This window comes from Schistocerca americana, chromosome 2 (assembly GCF_021461395.2).
Source record: "Schistocerca americana isolate TAMUIC-IGC-003095 chromosome 2, iqSchAmer2.1, whole genome shotgun sequence".
In the NCBI taxonomy this organism is placed as follows: Eukaryota; Metazoa; Arthropoda; class Insecta; order Orthoptera; family Acrididae; genus Schistocerca; species Schistocerca americana.
In genome coordinates, this window is record NC_060120.1 from 236,475,117 (window position 1) to 236,494,314 (window position 19,198).

Sequence of the window (19,198 nt, forward strand, 5' to 3'; positions counted from 1 at the left end):
GGTGTAAGTCAACTACCCTGGCCAGCAAGATCTCCAGATCTGTCCCCCATTGAGCATGTTTGGGACTGGATGAAGCGTCGTCTCACGCGGTCTGCACGTCCAGCACGAACGCTGGTCCAACTGAGGCGCCAGGTGGAAATGGCATGGCAAGCTGTTCCACAGGACTACATCCAGCATCTCTACGATCGTCTCCATGGGAGAATAGCAGCCTGGATTGCTGCGAAAGGTGGATATACACTGTACTAGTGCCGACATTGTGCATGCTCTGTTGCCTGTGTCTATGTGCCTGTGGTTCTGTCAGTGTGATCATGTGATGTATCTGACCCCAGGAATGTGTCAATAAAGTTTCCCCTTCCTGGGACAATGAATTCACGGTGTTCTTATTTCAATTTCCAGGAGTGTAGCATAGTCAAGGGAAAACACACTAAACAAGATGATTACATATTGGATAACCACAGTGACTGCATAGAAGCAATGGAAAAACAGATGCCTATAAATATCTAGGATACAGACAAAAAATAGGATAGATAATACAAATATTAAAGAAGAACTAAAAGAAAAATATAGGCAAAGACTAACAAAAATACTGAAAACAGAACTGACAGCAAGAAACAAGACAAAAGCTATAAATACTTACGCTATACCAATATTGACCTACTCATTTGGAGTAGTGAAAGGGAGTAACACAGACCTAGAAGCACTCAATACATTTACACGATCACAATGCCACAAATATAGAATACATCACATACATTCAGCAACAGAAAGATTCACATTAAGCAGAAAGGAGGGAGGAAGAGGATTTATCGACATAAAAAACCTACATTATGAACAGGTAGACAATTTAAGAAAATTCTTTCTAGAACGAGCAGAAACTAGCAAAATACACAAAGCAATCACTCATATAAATACATCGGCTACACCACTGCAATTTCATAACCACTTCTACAACCCTTTAGATCACATAACGTCAACAGATACGAAGAAAGTAAATTGGAAAAAGAAAACACTACATGGCAAGCACCCGTATCATCTAACACAGCCACACATCGATCAAGACACATCCAACACATGGCTAAGAAAAAGCAATATATACAGTGAGACGGAAGGATTCATGATTGCAATACAGGATCAAACAATAAACACCAGATATTACAGCAAGCATATTATTAAAGATCCCAATACCTTAACAGATAAATGCAGACTTTGCAAACTACAAATAGAAACAGTAGATCACATCACAAGTGGATGTACAATACTAGCAAATACAGAATACCCTAGAAGACATGACAATGTAGCAAAAATAATACATCATCAACTTGCCATAAAACATAAACTAATAAAACAACACGTTCCCACATACAAGTGTGCGCCACAAAATGTACTGGTGAATGATGAATACAAATTATACTGGAACAGAACCATTATAACAGATAAAACAACGCCACATAACAAACCTGACATCATACTCACCAATAAAAAGAAGAAATTAACACAACTAATCGAAATATCCATACCCAATACAACAAATATACAGAAGAAACCAGGAGAAAAAATTGAAAAATACATCCAACTGGCTGAGGAAGTCAAGGACATGTGGCATCAGGATAAAGTTGACATTATACCAATTATACTATCAACTACAGGAGTCATACCACACAACATCCACCAGTACATCAACGCAATACAGCTACATCTAAACTTATTACAGAAATCTGTAATTATTGATACTTGTTCAATCACCCGAAAGTTCCTAAATGCGATGTAACATATACCGTACAGTTAAAAGGAAGTCACGCTTGATTAAGATCCACGTCACTTTCCATTTTTAACCAGACATAACGTCTGAGAAAGAAAAGAATAATAATAATAATAATAACTTCATTCGCTGGCATTGAACTACTTCACATCAGCATAACAGTCTATAGAACAGGAATTACTGTGGAAATAATAATAATTATCAAAGGAGAGGAGAACACAGTTACAGCCCTGGCTACCAAAACAGGTCAAAACTGAAGGTGTTGTTAATCTCCACAATAATAACATGGACAGTGAACAATGTCAACAATGACACCAACTCCCAACAACGGACCCTTATTAGACTTCAAGATGAATACACCAACATACAGTACTTCGTATCAGTTTAATCCACAGCATACATCATGTATGAATCTCATGCCTTCCACATCCTCCATGCCACATTTTGGAAACAAGCACCTGTACTCTGTACCAACAGGACCCGATGTGTCGAACAAACATTGGCAGCCATATTATCATGCCCCTTGTGCTTATTACATAGCATCTTGGATAACATTTACTTCACAAACCAGAATGTCATCCAGTGCAGTTTTTCTGCCAGTGTCTTACCACCTGCATCTATCATGCTGCACTTGGATTACAAATAACTGCATCCTGTTATCACAGCTAGTTGTACATTAGGCATCACCATTGGCTGGGCTACACTACACAACAGTTCTGCCACAACTCAAACTGGACTGTGGCCCCACACTAACAGCTTCTCATATCAGTGCCTACCACAACAAACCACAGCTGTTGGTTCTGTGGCAGCTGCACTGACTGACTCACATTCTGGATATGAGCATCCACATTCCACTTCACCACAACCAGTTGCGCATGAGTTTTACCAATCAGCAACTGCCTGATTCCACACAACAAATGCTAATCGGGGTGAGGATAATGATTTCAGGTATTTATATTACTTTATAATAGAGTACAATTCACAATTAGAAACATTTAACTTCAATGGTGTATGGAAAAGACAAATAAGAAACCCAACTTGGGAGAGAACAACAAAATCAACTACACAGTACTATTACTATCTTTACATGGATTTATGTAATAAATATCATTTTTATTCATCTTTATTTGATAGAGCACTCAGCAAGCAAATTTTATGAAAGCTCTTATTTACTTTGAAGGAGTCACATTATTAGTAACTGACATTGTTCAAACTTTGTTACAGCATTGGTCTAGTTCTACAATGGTGTATTCAAACTGAAATTGTTTCTTGGTATTGGTGTCAAGTGGAACAGTGTTACTGGTTGGAGCAGGATTGAGAGCAAGTTGCAGGATGCAGTGACATGCTCCACAGTTATTCGCCTTGTTGCATTGAACTCACCTCTTCCAAGATTATGATGACTCATGAGTCTATAGTGTAGGTCAAGGAGAAATAGGACACAAAACACACTACATGCATCTCCATCAGGTAAGCTGCTACTCACTTAGTTTTTTATTGTCTGCAGAAAACTTCATATGGCAGCTAGAATTTATCACCTGTCTATTTCACCACACACCCCATGACACACATAGCAAGGTTTGCATGTCTCAGTTAGTCCATTGCCATGCGAGATGTTTTTTTTTCTGAGGTAACATTTTGGTACAGCACAAGAAACACCTTTTTACTTCCAGCTCCCTCAATGTCCACTTATTTGTGTAATGACTCTACATTTAGGGTATTTTGGTGAACATGAATTTGATTTGGTACATTCTTCTGACATATTCATTTCAATTGTTTTTGCAGTGAAATACAGTTTTTCTTGAAGGTAAAGTGGATCTGGCTGTGCTCACATTCCTAACTTGCATTTGTTTGGTATTTACTTGTCTACAATAACCACACATATTATTTTTTCCCATCTAATGTCAGGGTCAAAGTAGCGTACTGAGGCATATTTAAGAACCAGTAGCGAATGATGTATGACACGGTTATACATGAATTGTTTTATTGCATAGGGCAAATTTACAGTGTCAAGAATGCAGTGCTCATCTCTGCCTTTTCCCCCACAAAGATCCTCTCCATGGGATGTCAGAAAGGTTTTGACCTCTCAAAGCTCTCGCTGTTCTCACAGACCCCTCCCCCCCCCCCCCTACCCTCCACCCCACCCTCACAAGGAATATGGAGTTCTATGGGTTGCATCAACAACAAGCAACAGGTGAGATCACCAGACCAACCCTGCCATGGATGGTGCGTAAGGAAGATAAAGGCAGACTGTTTCTCATTGGGGCATGTGTTGGATGGCTGCCATACAATGGTGGTGAGTTCATTTGAGGTCTCCAGTGTGCACAGGTATTCATTATTCGTCACGGAGGTGCAAGAGGTGTGTTGGCAAACAGGGTACTGGTGATATTGCACCAGGTGGTGAGGCAGCATCCAACATGGCCATAATGCAATTCAGAGATGACATCTGATGCAGGTGATAGTGATGGTAGCTACGTGAGGAGCTGACTGTGTGGTGCTGGTACCAGGGGTGAGGTTTTAAGCATTGGCGTAGTTTGTTTGCCTTTGTTGGAATTGGGTGGTCTGATGTCTGTGAGGGACATAGTGTGGTCAACCTGCATAACCCACGCAGGTTTGTGCCTCATGAATAACACTGTTGGTGGTGTGCCATGCATTAATTGTTGGATGCTTCTTCACCACAGGACAGCATTTTGTGAGGCCCTGTGTATGATGGCTGGAGGGCTGGATGTATAGTGTTGCCACATATCACTACAAACTCACACTGACGAAGTATCTTATGAATGAAGACTTTTGGCTGTATGTGTGCTGACTGTGGCAGCATGTACACATTCTGAAAATGTGTGTGAACTCAGCCCCTAGTGTGACAGATAGGTCAGTGTGCTCTGCATGGAATGTAGGCTGTGTGTAGTCCACAGGAAGCAATAGGGTTTCAACATACAGGATCTCGACAAGTAACACATGTATGTCATCCTTTTATCTGACTGAATGTTGAGGAGCACTGATGGCAGTGCCTCTGACCAGGACCCAAAGTGGCAAATCAGAGCCAACTTCTTAGTCCTGTGCCACATCTTGACCAGCCCGTTGCTTTGGGGGCGGGAGTGGGAGGGGGGGGGGGATGGGGGGGGGGGGGGAGATGTTGTGCATATGTGATTGATTAATTGATACTGCACAGTGCACAGACAGTAAGGGCAGCAAAGAGGGACAACTTGAACTGCTCGCCCTGGTCCATGGTGATCTGTTCTGGGGTCTGGGATTCTGAAGTACAAAATCCACATATCTTAAATGTGCATGCCATTGTGTCCACTGTAATATCGCAGATGGGTACCACCTCAACCCATCTCATTGTCCTATTGATGGCCAAAAACAGGTACCCGAAGCCTTCCCACTGAGGAAGAGGCACTACAATGTCGATATGTACATGTTAGAAATAAGCTTTGGGTATTGGAAGGTGTCTGAGCTGTGGGCAGGTGTGTTGGCCAGTTTTGCTTTGTTGACAGGCTAGGCAGCTCTGTGCACAGCATCTGCAATCTTGCTTAACCCCATGCCAGACAAACCTGTCTGTGACTAAGCGTGTTGTTGCTCTAATCCCTGGCAGCTCAAGTTGTGTAGTTTGTTGAACACTTCCCATCACATACTGAGTACCATGATGGAGCATACTCTGTCTTGCGACCCATCACACAGCAGAGTGAGCTTGATGTTGGGTAAGGTTTGGCATTCAGTTTGAAGACAGTCACCTGATCTGTCATGAGTTCATCAATGGAAGGGTTGTTGTCTTGCTTTGTGGCCAAAAGTTCACAGCCACATTGTAACAAAATTGACTGATCCGCAAGAGGTAATCTGTGATTACATTGTCTGCCCCTTGAATGTGTAGGATGTCATTAGTGTACTGTGAAATGAAGTGCAGGTGGCAGAAACAGTGCAGGCTGACATTTCAAGGCAGATTCTTGATTGTGTGCAAGCAGTTGATGGTCAGTGTAAAGCATTACATAGTGCCCTTCTATGTGCTCTCAAAAATGTTTAATTACAATGTAGATCGCGAGCAGCTAGCAATTGAAGGAAGACCACTTAGTCTGTGGAGGCATGAGCTTCTTGGAGAAGAATCTACGGGGCTGTGGTAGGTCATCCACAATTTGCTGCAGAATGGCCCGCACCAGTAGCATCTGTTGTAAGGGTGAGTTGCACATTCGGGTTAAAATGGGCTAGAATTACAGCATTAACTAGTGATTGTTTTGAGTTCTAGAATGCTTCTCACATGCTTGCCACCTCTTCCACCTTCTTCTTGCTGTGTTTGTCCTTTCCAGCTAGCATGTCTGTCGGTGGCAACTGTGAAGCACCTGCATGTAGTAAGTTGTGGCTGTAAATGTTTAGTGTGCTGAGTGAAAGACAAAAGTTGTGGTACATCTCTGTTAGAAGCAGGTTCTGCACCACACATATCACTCCACCACGGAGAGGGTGTCATCCACATTCACACTGTGGTGCAGGACCATGACCCCTGGTAGTTGAAGTTAAGATTTAGCCTCATTAATGATAACCCCCTCCCCTTTTCACAGAAGGCGACTGAGACTTGCTGTAAATGAACTAAGTGATCTACAAGGTTATTGGAGTAGATCAAAATATTGTCTAAATATGTGTAGCAGTGGGAAGGTGAAAGAGGAATCTGTCAATGAACTGCTGCCATGTTTGGACCACATTCTGCAGGCTATATGGCACACACAGATACTCAAAGCGTCCAGACAGGGTCATAAAGGTGGTTTTCGCAATGTTGTCTGGGTGCATAGTAATCCGCAGATATGCCTGTTTACAGTTAATGACACTGAAACTGTGGTGCCCATGAGTGTATGAGTAAAATTTTGCATGTTAGAGTCAGGTATCTGTCACGAATTGTCCTGGAGTTAAGAACCCTATAATCACCACAGAGCCTCATGGTACCATCTATTTTTGGAACAAGTTTTATCCTGGAGACCTTCACCCGTGATCCCCCTTGGGGCATTTCATCAATAGCATTCTTCTAAACGTGCAGATTCACTGTAAAGAGGCAGCATGGTTTGTGATGGCTGGGCAGACCTTCTGTCATAACGATGTGGTGCATTGTACAGGAGTGGGACGTAGAGGTAGCAGAGCACTGTTTATCAGCACCATGTATTGGCTTGTACTACCCTTGGTGTGTTTTATCACATAGTTCATTTTAATTGGCTCTGAAGTTTTTATTATAAGGTGTAAATCAAACAATGGAAAATCCAGGATGCAATGTAAAAATATAAGAGAAGGAAACTTGCTACTCGCCATATAGCAGGGACACTGAGCCGCAGATAGGCACAAAAAAAAGATTCGCACAATTACAGCTTTCGGCCATTACAGCCTTTGTCAACAATACACACACACACACACACACACACACACACACACTCTCTCTCTCTCTCTCTCTCTCTCTCTCTCTCTCTCTCTCTCTCACACACACACACACACACACACACAAATGCAACGCTTACACACAACTGCAGACTCAGGCAACTGAAACCACACTGTGAGCAGCAGCACCAGGGCATGATGGGAGTGGCAATAGGGTGAGGGGGGGGGGGGGGTGGCAGACAGTGAAGTGCTGCAGTTTAGACGTAGGGCAGGAGAGAGGTGGGGAGGGGGGGGGGGGGGGGGGGGGGGAAGAGCGGATAGGAGAGAAATAAAAGACTGGGTATGGCGGTGAAATGATGGCAGTGTAGTGCTGGAATGGGAACAGGGAGGCGACTGGATGGGTGAGGACAGTTACTAACGATGGTTGAGGCCAGGAGTGTTTCGGGAATGTGGTGTCACTGCCAGACACCAGACTTGCTAGGTGGTAGCATTTAAATCGGCCGCGGTCCACTAGTATACGTCGGACCCGCGTGTCGCCACTGTTAGTGATTGCAGACCGAGCGCCGCCACACGGCAGGTCTAGAGAGACTTCCTAGCACTCGCCCCAGTTGTACAGCCAACTTTGCTAGCGATGGTTCACTGACAAATTACGCTCTCATTTGCCAAGACGATAGTTAGCATAGCCTTCAGCTACGTCATTTGCTATGACCTAGCAAGGCGCCATTATCAATTGCTATTTATCTTGTGATGCATGTACCGTCAGACCGATGTTCACCAATTATGGATTAAAGTTAAGTATTCCAACAGCTATGTACTTTATTTGCTAGACTCAAATCCCTTAACTGTTCCAGACCTCACGCCAGCCTGCGTGAGCTTAAACGCGTGCCTTTCGGCTACCCGTCATTGTGGATTGGCTGTCTTGTCAGTCCACAACAGGGAATGTAGGATGTATTGCAGGGAAAGTTCCCACCTGAGCAAATCAGAAAAGCTGGTATTGGTGGGAAGGATCTATATGGCACAGGCTGTGAAGCAGCCATTGAAATGAGGGATATCTCAGCAACAGAGTGGTCCACATGTTTCTTGGCTACAGTTTGTTGGTGGCCATTCATGCGGACAGATAGCTTGTTGGTTGTCATGCCTACTTAGAATGCATCACACTGGTTGCAGCTTAGCTTGTAAATCACATTACAGGTTTCACAGATAGCCCTCCCTTTGATCAGGTAAGTGATGTTAGTGACCAGACTGGAGTAGGTGGTGACAGGAGGAGGTATGGGACAGGTCTTGCACCTAGGCCTAACACAGGAGTATGAGCCATGAGGTAAGGGATTGGGAGCAGGGGTTGTGTCAGGATGGATGAGTATATTGTATAGGTTCGGAGGACAGCGGAATAGAATTGTAGAAGGGGTGGGAAGGATAGTGGGCAGCAAATTTCTCATTTCAGGGCATGATGAGAGGTAATCGAAACCCTGGCAGAGAATGTAATTCAGTTGTTCCAGTCCTGGATGGCACTGAGTTAGGAGGGGAATGCTCCTATGTGGCCAGACTGTGGGTCTTTGGGAGGGGGTGGGAGACTGCAAAGATACAGCACAGCAGATTTGTTTTTGCACAAGGTTGGGAGGATAATTATGGTCAGTGAAGGCTTCGGTGACACCCTCGGTATATTCTGAGAGAGACTGCTCATCACTGCAGATGTGACGAGCACGGGTGGCTAGGCTGCATGGAAGGAACTGGAGAAGGGCTGGGGCAGGAGAAGGCACTGATGGCAAAGGGCGTGGATCGCACTGCAGTGGTACCAGTTGAGTCTATCGTGGCCTGCACCTCAATATGTATGGGAAGGGGATGCTGGCAAAGCCTACAGGTGACAGTGTAGTGGGTGGTGGTAGAATCAGTCATGGAAAAATTCCTGTGATAGTTGGTATTAGAGCTGAACCATTTTTACTTTGAACTCAGCTGATAGGTATGACTGCTTAAAGGAAGTCCCTCTAACTAAGGGCTCACCTTCAGAGGACATCATGTTCCCAAGTAGGGAAGGAATTAGCATATGTCACCAAATATAGGAGGTATTAGAGATAAAGTTAGTGAACTGCTTACAGACGTAAACTCTGAAATTATTGGTATATTGGAGGCCCACTTAAATAATTTGACAATTCAGACACTTCCTTTACCAAGATACACATTAGGTGGCTGTTCTTCAAGGAGTTCCTTGAGGGGTGGGGGACTGGCCATGTACGTAAAACACAGTATTCCATTTGAATCCATAGACATATTATGGCACTGCACTGAACAGATATTTGAATGATGCAGGGTCGGTTGAATTTAGTGAAACTAAACTGACTTCAGAGCATTTCTGATCAAGCTAGAGAGGGGTCTTGATTCACTTTGTAGGAAGTAGCGGAAATTAGTTATATGTGGTGGCGTCAATATTAATTTTGTATATGATGGTGCAAGAAAAAGGATGTTGGTAGATCTCCTAAATTCATATGATCTGATACAGACTGTGTTATTTCCAACTAGTTTCAGGGGAACAGTAGCACAGCCATAGACAATATTTTGATTCATTCTTCATTACTACTAGATGGGCATTCTGTTGGTAAAAGGGTGAATGGCCTTTCAGACCATGATGCACAAATTTTAACTCTTAAAGACTTTTGTAATCAAACAGATGTAACACGTAATTACAAATTATTTAGGAAAGTTAAGCCAACAGCAGTAGAGAGTTTTTTAAACCTTGTCAAGGAACAAGAGTGGCAGGATGCTTATAGTGCCAATAACATAGATGACAAATATAATGCTTTCCTTAACACATTTCTCATGTTCTTTGAGAGTTGCTTTCCGTTAGAATGTTCTAAATCGGGTACTACCAGTAAAAGACAGCCTGGGTGGCTGACTAGTGGGATAAGGATATCATATAGAACAAGGCAGGAATTATATCAAAATGTTAGAAGTAGTCACAATCAAGCTACAGAAGCCCATTACAAACAGTATTGTAAGGTGCTTAAAACTGTTATTAGGAAGGCAAAGAGTATGTGGTACACAAACAGAATAGCTAATTCACAGGATGAAATTAAAACCATATGGTCAGTTGTGAAGTAAGTGTCTGGTCAGCAGCACAAGGTCGGCCATATAAAGTTAGTAGGTAGTGAAAATATTTATGTTACTGACAAATCAGATATATGTACAGTATTTAACAATCATTTTCTAAGCATTTCTGGTAAATTAAATAAAAATTTAGTTTCTACAGGGAATCATATAACTTTCTTCGCAAATGTCTTTCTGAGATTGATGTCTGAAATACTCCTCTGTGATACAGATAAGGGGGAGATTGAGTCAATAATTAAATCACTGAAGACTAAGGACTCTCATGGTTATGACGGATTGCCTAGCAGAATATTAAAGTACTGTGCTGCACATGTTCCATAATTGTAATTTTTCCTTTAGGGATGGTCAGTTTCCTGAACAATTAAAGTACTCAGTAGTAATGCCGCTTTATAAGAAGGGAGAAAGGGATAATGTAGATAATTTTAGACCTATTTCTATGCCATCAGTTATTAAAAAGGCTGTGTATGTAAGAATAATTGATCATTTTATATCACACGATTTGCTATCAAATGTACAGTTCAGCTTTAGAAGTTGTTTAACAATGGAAAATGCTATATTCTCTTTTCTCTATAAGGTACTGGATGGGTTAAACAAAATTGAACGCTAGGCATATTTTTTGATTTAACTAGGGTGTTTGATTGTGTTGTTCACAAAATATTGCTCCAGAAGTTGGTTCACTACGGAAATGGGGAGTAGCTCACAACTGGTTCACCTCTTACTTTAGCAACACACGGCAATAGGTCATGATTCACAGTGTTGAGAATGGCTGGGGGTCGGAGTGGGGCCACTTCTGGTCCTGATTTATATAAATGATATGCCCTCTAGTGTTACGGGTAACTGTAAAATATTTCTGTTTGCTGATGACATTAGCTTGGTAGTAAAGGATGTTGTGTGCAACATTGGCTTGGTTTCTGACAGTACAGTTCATGACATAAGTTCATGGCTTGTAGAAAATAAACTAAATCTAAATAATGGTAAGACTCAATTTTTGCAATTTCTAACACACAACTCAAAAATATCTGACATTTTAATTTCACAGAATGGGCATATGATTGATGAAACTGAACAGTTCAAATTTCTAGGAGTTCAGATAGATAGTAAACTGTCGTGGAAAGCCCACGTTCAGGTTCTTGTTCAAAGACTTAATTCTGCCATTTTTACTATTCGAACAGTATCTGAAGTAAGTAACAGTTTGACATGAAATTTAGCCTACTTTGCTCATTTTCATTTGCTTCTGCCGTATGGTATTATATTTTGGGGTAACACTTCCCATTCTAAAAGGATATTTTTGGCTCAGAAACAGGCAGATCAGGCAATAAGTGGTTTAAGTTCATGAACCTCTTGTTGACCTCTGTTAACGAGTCTGGGTATTTTGATGTTGGCCTCTAAATATATATATTCCTTACTGTCATTTCTTGTTAACAATATTAGCTTATTCCCAAGAATAAGCAGCTTTCACTCACTTAATACTCCACAGAAATCAAACCTGAATTTGGATCGGACTTCCTTAACTCTTGTACAGAAAGATGTGCAGTATACTGAGGCAACCATTTTCAATAAGCTACCACAAGAATTCAAATCTTAGCAGTAATCCACATGCTTTCAAATCGGAACTGAAGAGTTTCCTCACGGGTCACTCCTTCTATTCTTTCAAGGAGTTCCTTGAAAAATAAAGCTGATTCTTGTTGTATTATTGATTGCGTTTACTTAAACTTATGGCTTGACTTTTTTCGTGTTCATAGACATTTCATTTTTGTGTGTTATTACTTTTATATTGTAATTTCATGTACTGACACATTCCAAGACTTTGGAGATTTGCTCCTTAATTTGGTCCTGTGGAACTTGACGTGTAAATAAAAATAAAATAAATAGCATCAGCGTACCCTCTGAGTCACTGGCATCTCCATTTCCACCAGCCACTGGAGACCGCCGGAAGCCTCCCTACCTCAATGCCATCACATCCACTGTCTTCAGCATATGCCCTGGAGGGTGTTGGCACTGCAGTGTCATTAAGATTGTTGTAGTGTGCTCACTAATAAAATGTGTTCAATAAATGACGTTTCCTTGTTGGTGCGTTGGACAGCTAAAAGACGTGTTTTCATTGCTATTCCACCCTGGATGGTGAAGTATTGGCTCCTGATAGTAATAAACCAGTACCGTCATCTGCTGTAGTGACCATTCTTTCCCAGGGTCCACCTCCCCCTCCTGCCCCTTACTGTAGCATAGTTAAAACTGAATGTTTACATGCAGCAAAAATGGAGAAAAAATGAAATTTCTAAAGAAGATCCAAAAAGAGTAACATCAAATGTGGTTAATTTACATTTGAGATCAAACAAGGTCTTATATAGTTTGAAATTAGCTCAACTAAAATAGAGAAAAGTCTGGTTTTCTATTGAAACACATTTAACAATGAAATGTTGGGTTAAGATAACGCAATGTCACATGTTTAATACATAAAAGAAAGCCCTTGATATACAGAGCAGCCCATCACCAACTGTTCAGTGCATTACAGTGATGGGTGCTTATGGGAACTGAGTGACGTACCGAAAACAACTAGTCTGTGACATTCGCTTGCTTTATTTCTTCGTTGATGGTCCTCGGTGTCAACACACTGCATTGTGATACTGGCTGCATATTAGAGAGCGGAAGTGCAACACTGACTACTTTAAATGATGTAGTCAACAGGTGCACATTTGCGTTTCACAGATCTTTACTTTCACTGTTCACAACCCCCCAATATTACACAGTTATATGGCCAGTTAACTATTGTTTAACTTCCAATAAGCCTCATTAATAGGCTGCAGGCAAACATCCACATACTGGTGCAATAATTTACTGTTGAACATCTACGAGCAATAAAAACTTAGGCACACATTTCAGTCTTTCAAATAAATTGAACAGATACTGCCATTACTTTAGCATACGGAGTACTGGTGTAACACTTATTTCATGGTTAAGTTGATGCATTGTTGTTGTTCTAACCAACACAGGTTTCTTGTCTGAAGCTCAACCGTAGACTGACTGTCTCAGGACCAAAAATTGGGCCCTTATTATCATCACAATAGCAGGCACTGCAACTACACATTGTTTGATGTTTAATTTACAGAAATTACAATTAAAACTCAACTCATTAAATTAACTAAATACATCGAAAAATTGCGCCTTTTTAACAGTTTCTTCTACTACAAGAGTTAGGCTGAATTATTTGTTTAAATGATGAAATTAGCAGATATAGTTATACAAACAATACTTTTGACAAAACTGTTAATTACTTTGGACTTAGTTTGCTAACACGTTCTCGAATAGAGCCAAATCTCTTTTACGAAAATGCACATCATACTCATGTATGTTAATGGTAATTTGTTGAGGAAAAAAATGAATTTTAAGCAGGCAGATGGCAAAACAAGAGGGGAAGTAAGAATATCTCAGGTTGCTTCATCACAAGTCAAATAAACAATTGAAAATTAAACAGGAAAGCTTTAAGCATATAATGACATGAAAGTACTCTGACGAAGAGCAGATGGTTACGGTACTGCGCCTGGGAACATGGATCTCGTGAACAGCAAAGCTAGTAAGGTGTTTGTGTGCTACTGTTGTAAGCATCTATAGTAAATGGTTGAAGGGCAGTGAAACAGTGACTAACCAAGAAGGTGTTGGACGTTCACGTCTCATCGCAGAACATGGGGGTCAGAGGTTTGCCCGCTCTTTAAAGCAAAATAGGAGGTAATCACTGTCAGATCTGACAATATACTGTAGTACAATATTGGTGCAGATACAAATGTTTAGAGAACACCACTTGGTGCACATTGTTGAAGATTGGGATCTGCAGCAAAGGACCCCTACATGTTCCCATGTTAACAGTATCATTCATTATGGTAGCACTTAGCATGGGATAATTGAGACTGGAAAGCGGATCAATGGAAACATGTTGTGTGGTCGGATGACTCATGTTTTTTCATTACACCAGGGCAATGGTCATGTCTAGATATGCCATCATCCAAGCCACTTCCAATAGAATCTGTGGCAGTTATAAAATGCACCGTCAGCAGCTGTGTACTACAAGAACATTATTGCAAATGACATGCATCCCTCCATGCTTTATGACTTCCGTGACAGTGATAGCACCTTCCAGCAGAATAACTGTCAGTCTCGCATGGCCAGAATCATCCAACAGTGGTTTGAGGAGCATAGTAGTGAACTCATGTTAGTACCATGGCCACCAAATTTGCCTGGTATGAACCTGTTGGAATAATATGCGATCCTATTGCACTCCAGTTCTGCCTACCACAAACAATAGATCTGTATTTTACGAGAATTGTGTGACCTATACATAGACATGTTGCCATATTCCTCCAGAAACCTACAATATTTTGCAGAATGACTGATGTATTGTATTCTTAAGGTAGACCTACATGCTATGAAGCAGATGGCCACAATGTTTTGATTCATCAGTTCACATTATGTAATAAGCAAGTGCGAATACATAGCGAAGTATTACACTGTCGTATTCACTCATTTTTGAATTATGGATTTTTTACTACAATGCTAATAAAGGAAACAAATATCTCTTTTCCCCACAATCCATCTAGTGGTTTTCCTTCCCTAATACTCTACTTCACTTCTTTCATGCGATTGGCATTCACCTCTAAGCACTTTTCCTAACATTACACTAGCTTCTTCACAGTCTCTGCATGGAAGTTCTCCAACTGGGAACTCAATCAGTTGACAATGGAGAGCTCGACTTTGTCATCTTCAAACCATTGTAAGTCGAGCCATTGTTTCAAGTGCAAGAAGAAGTAATTACAAGGTATACAGTGGTCAAAAAGTTCCCAACAGCAATGGGCACTCTTTTCTTAGTAAAGGCAGTGTCATATGAATGAGCACTGTCATGGGGAAGTACTGTTCCAGACAACAGTTTCTCATATCATCAATTTTGCATGACACATTTCATCTTGTTGAGGGCTATTGTAAACTTCAGCTTGGACCTCACTCTCTGATATCAACCAAAAGAATGTCCTATTTGTCCCAGAAATGACAGCCACCAGTTTTCGACTCTAGCAAGATATTTTAAAAATGGATTAAAAACAGTCCTGACCACAAGAAAATATTTATTTGCAATGTTTACCAGTTTTGATCAGAATGTAACCATCTTCAGACCATTGACACCATCACGTTATAAATGGTCTGAAGATGGTTACATTCTGATCAAAACGAGTAATGATTGCAAATATGTATTTTACTGCAATCATGACTGTTTTTAACCAGACTCCTGTTTTCCTCCACAAGAAATGCTCCCAAAATTATCCAGCAAGAAAACTGAAAGTTTTTATTTTATCAGTTTTGGGAAAGTTGAATGGCACAAAAGTATTGACTGTTAATTTCATTTTGTGTTGGTGTACAATATCCACATCTCTTGCGTATAAAAATGTTATATTGTTCTATAAATTTTCTCCACCTTGTCAGTAGTGATCAAAATACATTCCTTTGTATCTGGGTGATAGTCAGTAAGCTTTTCAGTCTCCTTTGCATACAATTTGTTACATCCAAGCTTTCATGACAATCATGTAAATAGTAGTGTATCCAGCATCAAGCAGTTAATCAGCCAGAGCAATTGTCAATCAGACTGCAGTTCTTGGTCACTTCATACATAATTTCATCAGTCTGGATACCGGGCCTACCACTCAGTTCTTCATCAAAGACATTTTGTATGACCATTTTTAAATTTTCAATACCATTGCCTAACCTTGCTTTTAGTCATTAGTTTGGGCCTGTAAACTAGGTACAACTCTCGATGAGTTTGGAAAACTGTAGATCCTTTTGCACATAAAAGTCAAATTTCAGTGCGCAATTCACAACTGGTGGGAGCAACGGTTTTTCTAAGTAATTGTTGTTTCGTTTCACTATCTGTAAAACAAATAGACTGAATCAAAAGAACAACTCTTAATGCTTTGTAAATTATCAATACATAATGCTACTTTCAAACAACTTTCTTGTGAGCTGGCAACATTTAAATATATGCAAATGGCCCTTGATTTTCAAATACACTTTCAATTATACAAAATGTTAAGAAATTGGCTGCACTTTGCAACCTTGTAGCAAACGTGATTACTGTCACCTTCATCATTTTTCACAATATGTTGTTTGTTAGGTTTGATGTTGACTCCCTGTTCCTTCTGTTGCTTAGGACTAGTCTTAGTGATTCTGATGAATTTTTAACTATATTCACAGAAAGTGCAGTTTTAAGCATTATTGTCTTTACTGTATCTGGAAGTAGGTGCAAAACTTCACAGTGTTGTTCACAGGACAGCAGTTACAGCAGAGCTGACCTCCCTTTTTTACTGTTCATTTATAACTGTTTTGAGTGTTCTTGTCCCTTCACTTTTCCATTCTTACGAGCGTTGGATGTTGGAGGTGACATCAAGCAAGAGACTTGAACTATTTCTTGCTTGCCATATATGTTAATGAGGATGAGTCAGAAAAACAATCCTGTAAGTTTTGAACATAATTTCAGTAGTGTGCTGTTTGACAGTCACGTCTATTTAACATCTAGGCACAATGTTGCAAACTGACGTGAAATGGAATGAACATACATAGTCGGTTGTAGGAGAGGCAAATGGTCAACTTTAGTTTATTGGGAGATTCAAGTGTAGTTCATCTATGAAGGGGAACCTGTCAACAAAAGTTGTGCAACATATTCTCAAGTACTGAGTGTTTGGTATCTACACAAGTTCATAGTAAAAGAAAAGAAGACACTGAAGCAATGAAGAAATGTGCTACTAATTTTGTCACTGGCTGATTCAATTAAAACGTGAATATAAAAAGTATTGTGAACAATTTTTTTCAATACAAGCACGATCAATGATGGTTGGGGGGGGGGGCCTTCAACGCGCACCAAGCACCAGTCACCAGCAAGCATTCATTCATTCAGTAAGATCGAGCTTTTAGTGGAACCCTGTTGAGTGACTCCAAGCAAGCACAAAACACAGCAAATGACTGAACAGCAATACACCATCAAATTTTGTTTTGGACTGTATAGAGATGGTGGCCATAATTTTCCAAGTGTTCAATAGCAAAATCATGTCAAACTGCAGTTTCTAAGTGGCACAAGCTCTCAAAGATGGATAAAACAGTGTGGAGGACGAGTCCTGCTAACCATAACTGACTTTGCAAAGTTAACTTGCACCCTAACCTAAGGCATAGTTTCAAGAAAACTAGAGCATGCAACTGACAGTGACCAGGAGCAAGTTACCAACAGCCATTACTCGTGCTTATCTCAAAACAATTTTGACATTCAACACTCCTCTTCTTGCAACTGAAAATACAGGTACTTTTAGATTAGAAAAGTTTGCAGTAGCATTGTGTCCAGAATTTATGATGATTTTTCTCAAGCTACCAGCCAACATCACAAACTGCTAAATAGGAATACAGATAGAATTTGTACGTACCTGAATGCTACCTGGCTAACAGCTAAATAATACGTATAAATATTAAACTATATTTCATCATTTAATAACGTTATAGGTAGTAATTAACTACTATAAAGTAGTAGCATTAGTATCTTTGGTGATTAATAAACAGTTTCTCACAATTTTTGTTCTGTAAGAAATTATACTTCCTTTCACCTGCCCATGAAACAATTAAGAGCTCCGATCTTGGCAGCAGACCTACAACTGAACAACGGGTAACAAAAAGTATTAGCTTTTAGGAGATGAGTGGGAGTGACTAGAATTATTCAGAGATTAAATAGGAAAATGACACAAGGCTGGGCCAAATTAACAATAAAATTAACAAAAAGATATATTTCTGTTGATATAAAAAATTTATTTTTAAATAATAAACCATTTCTCCCCACAGCTTTTAATCTTATACAATAATTAGATTGCTTCCAAGATTCAAATTTTTCAGTGCATCTAATCACAAATGGCAAGAACAATGCTTTCAGTGAAGAGATGATTGATCAGAGAGCAGTGACTTACAATGTGAACATACAATTTCACTGAGGGTTTTTTCCTCTAGGCAGTTTACATCACAGTACTATATTTGTGATACATCATCAGATGTGTTCTTAATGGAAATGTGAAAAAAAACATGCCAAATAAATACATGCACATAAATAAGAAGAATGTCATGGATTCCGTTGTAATGCAGTGGCTACTGAATATGAATAAAGAACTCTAAATACTCTATAAATATGCTGTAGACTGTTGAAATATGGAGAAAATTACCACTCAAATACTGATGTTTAACATTACATTTTATAAATTCAATGAAATAACAAAATAAAAACATTACACAACCATTTTCTATAAAATTTGTAAAGAAACGCTATCATAGAGAGCACAAAGGCAATGCTGGTGACTGATTTAAGACACTTGAATTGGAGTCGGCAGTCAGTTAAAATGACTCACTGAAAGTCAATAACAAATGTAATATTTTCAAAAAATAATACTGTTACTAATACACAGGGTTTGGGCACCGGTATATAAATCGTTTAGAATATGTAACCAATCATTACACAATATGCATGAGTATTTTCAATGACTATATAAAAGATATGAACTTATTTATACTTAATAAAATGTAATAAGAATGTCTCAGCACACTATGGTGTGATCTATGTGCACAAATGCACAAAATATTTTCAAGTTCATCATAAACTATTAAATCGATCCAGAGAAAACTGCGATAACAGAAACTATAGCCGTCAGTTTTATTATTTGGCAACAAAATCTCAAAAATTGACAAATGTCAATTGTTCACAAAATCTGGTGCAAATATAAAATGTGCACTGGTAAGGACCATCAATGATAAGTAAAAAAATTGATATCACAAAGAGCTGCCTCCAAGAAGCAATGCACATTATCATAATACAAGTAAGCAATGTCAAATATGTCACACACAAAAACCTTTGCTACAATAAATTGTTTGAACCAAATTAGGATTTCCTCATATGAACATGAATAAGAACTTTTATCAAAAAAAGAGAGATAAGAA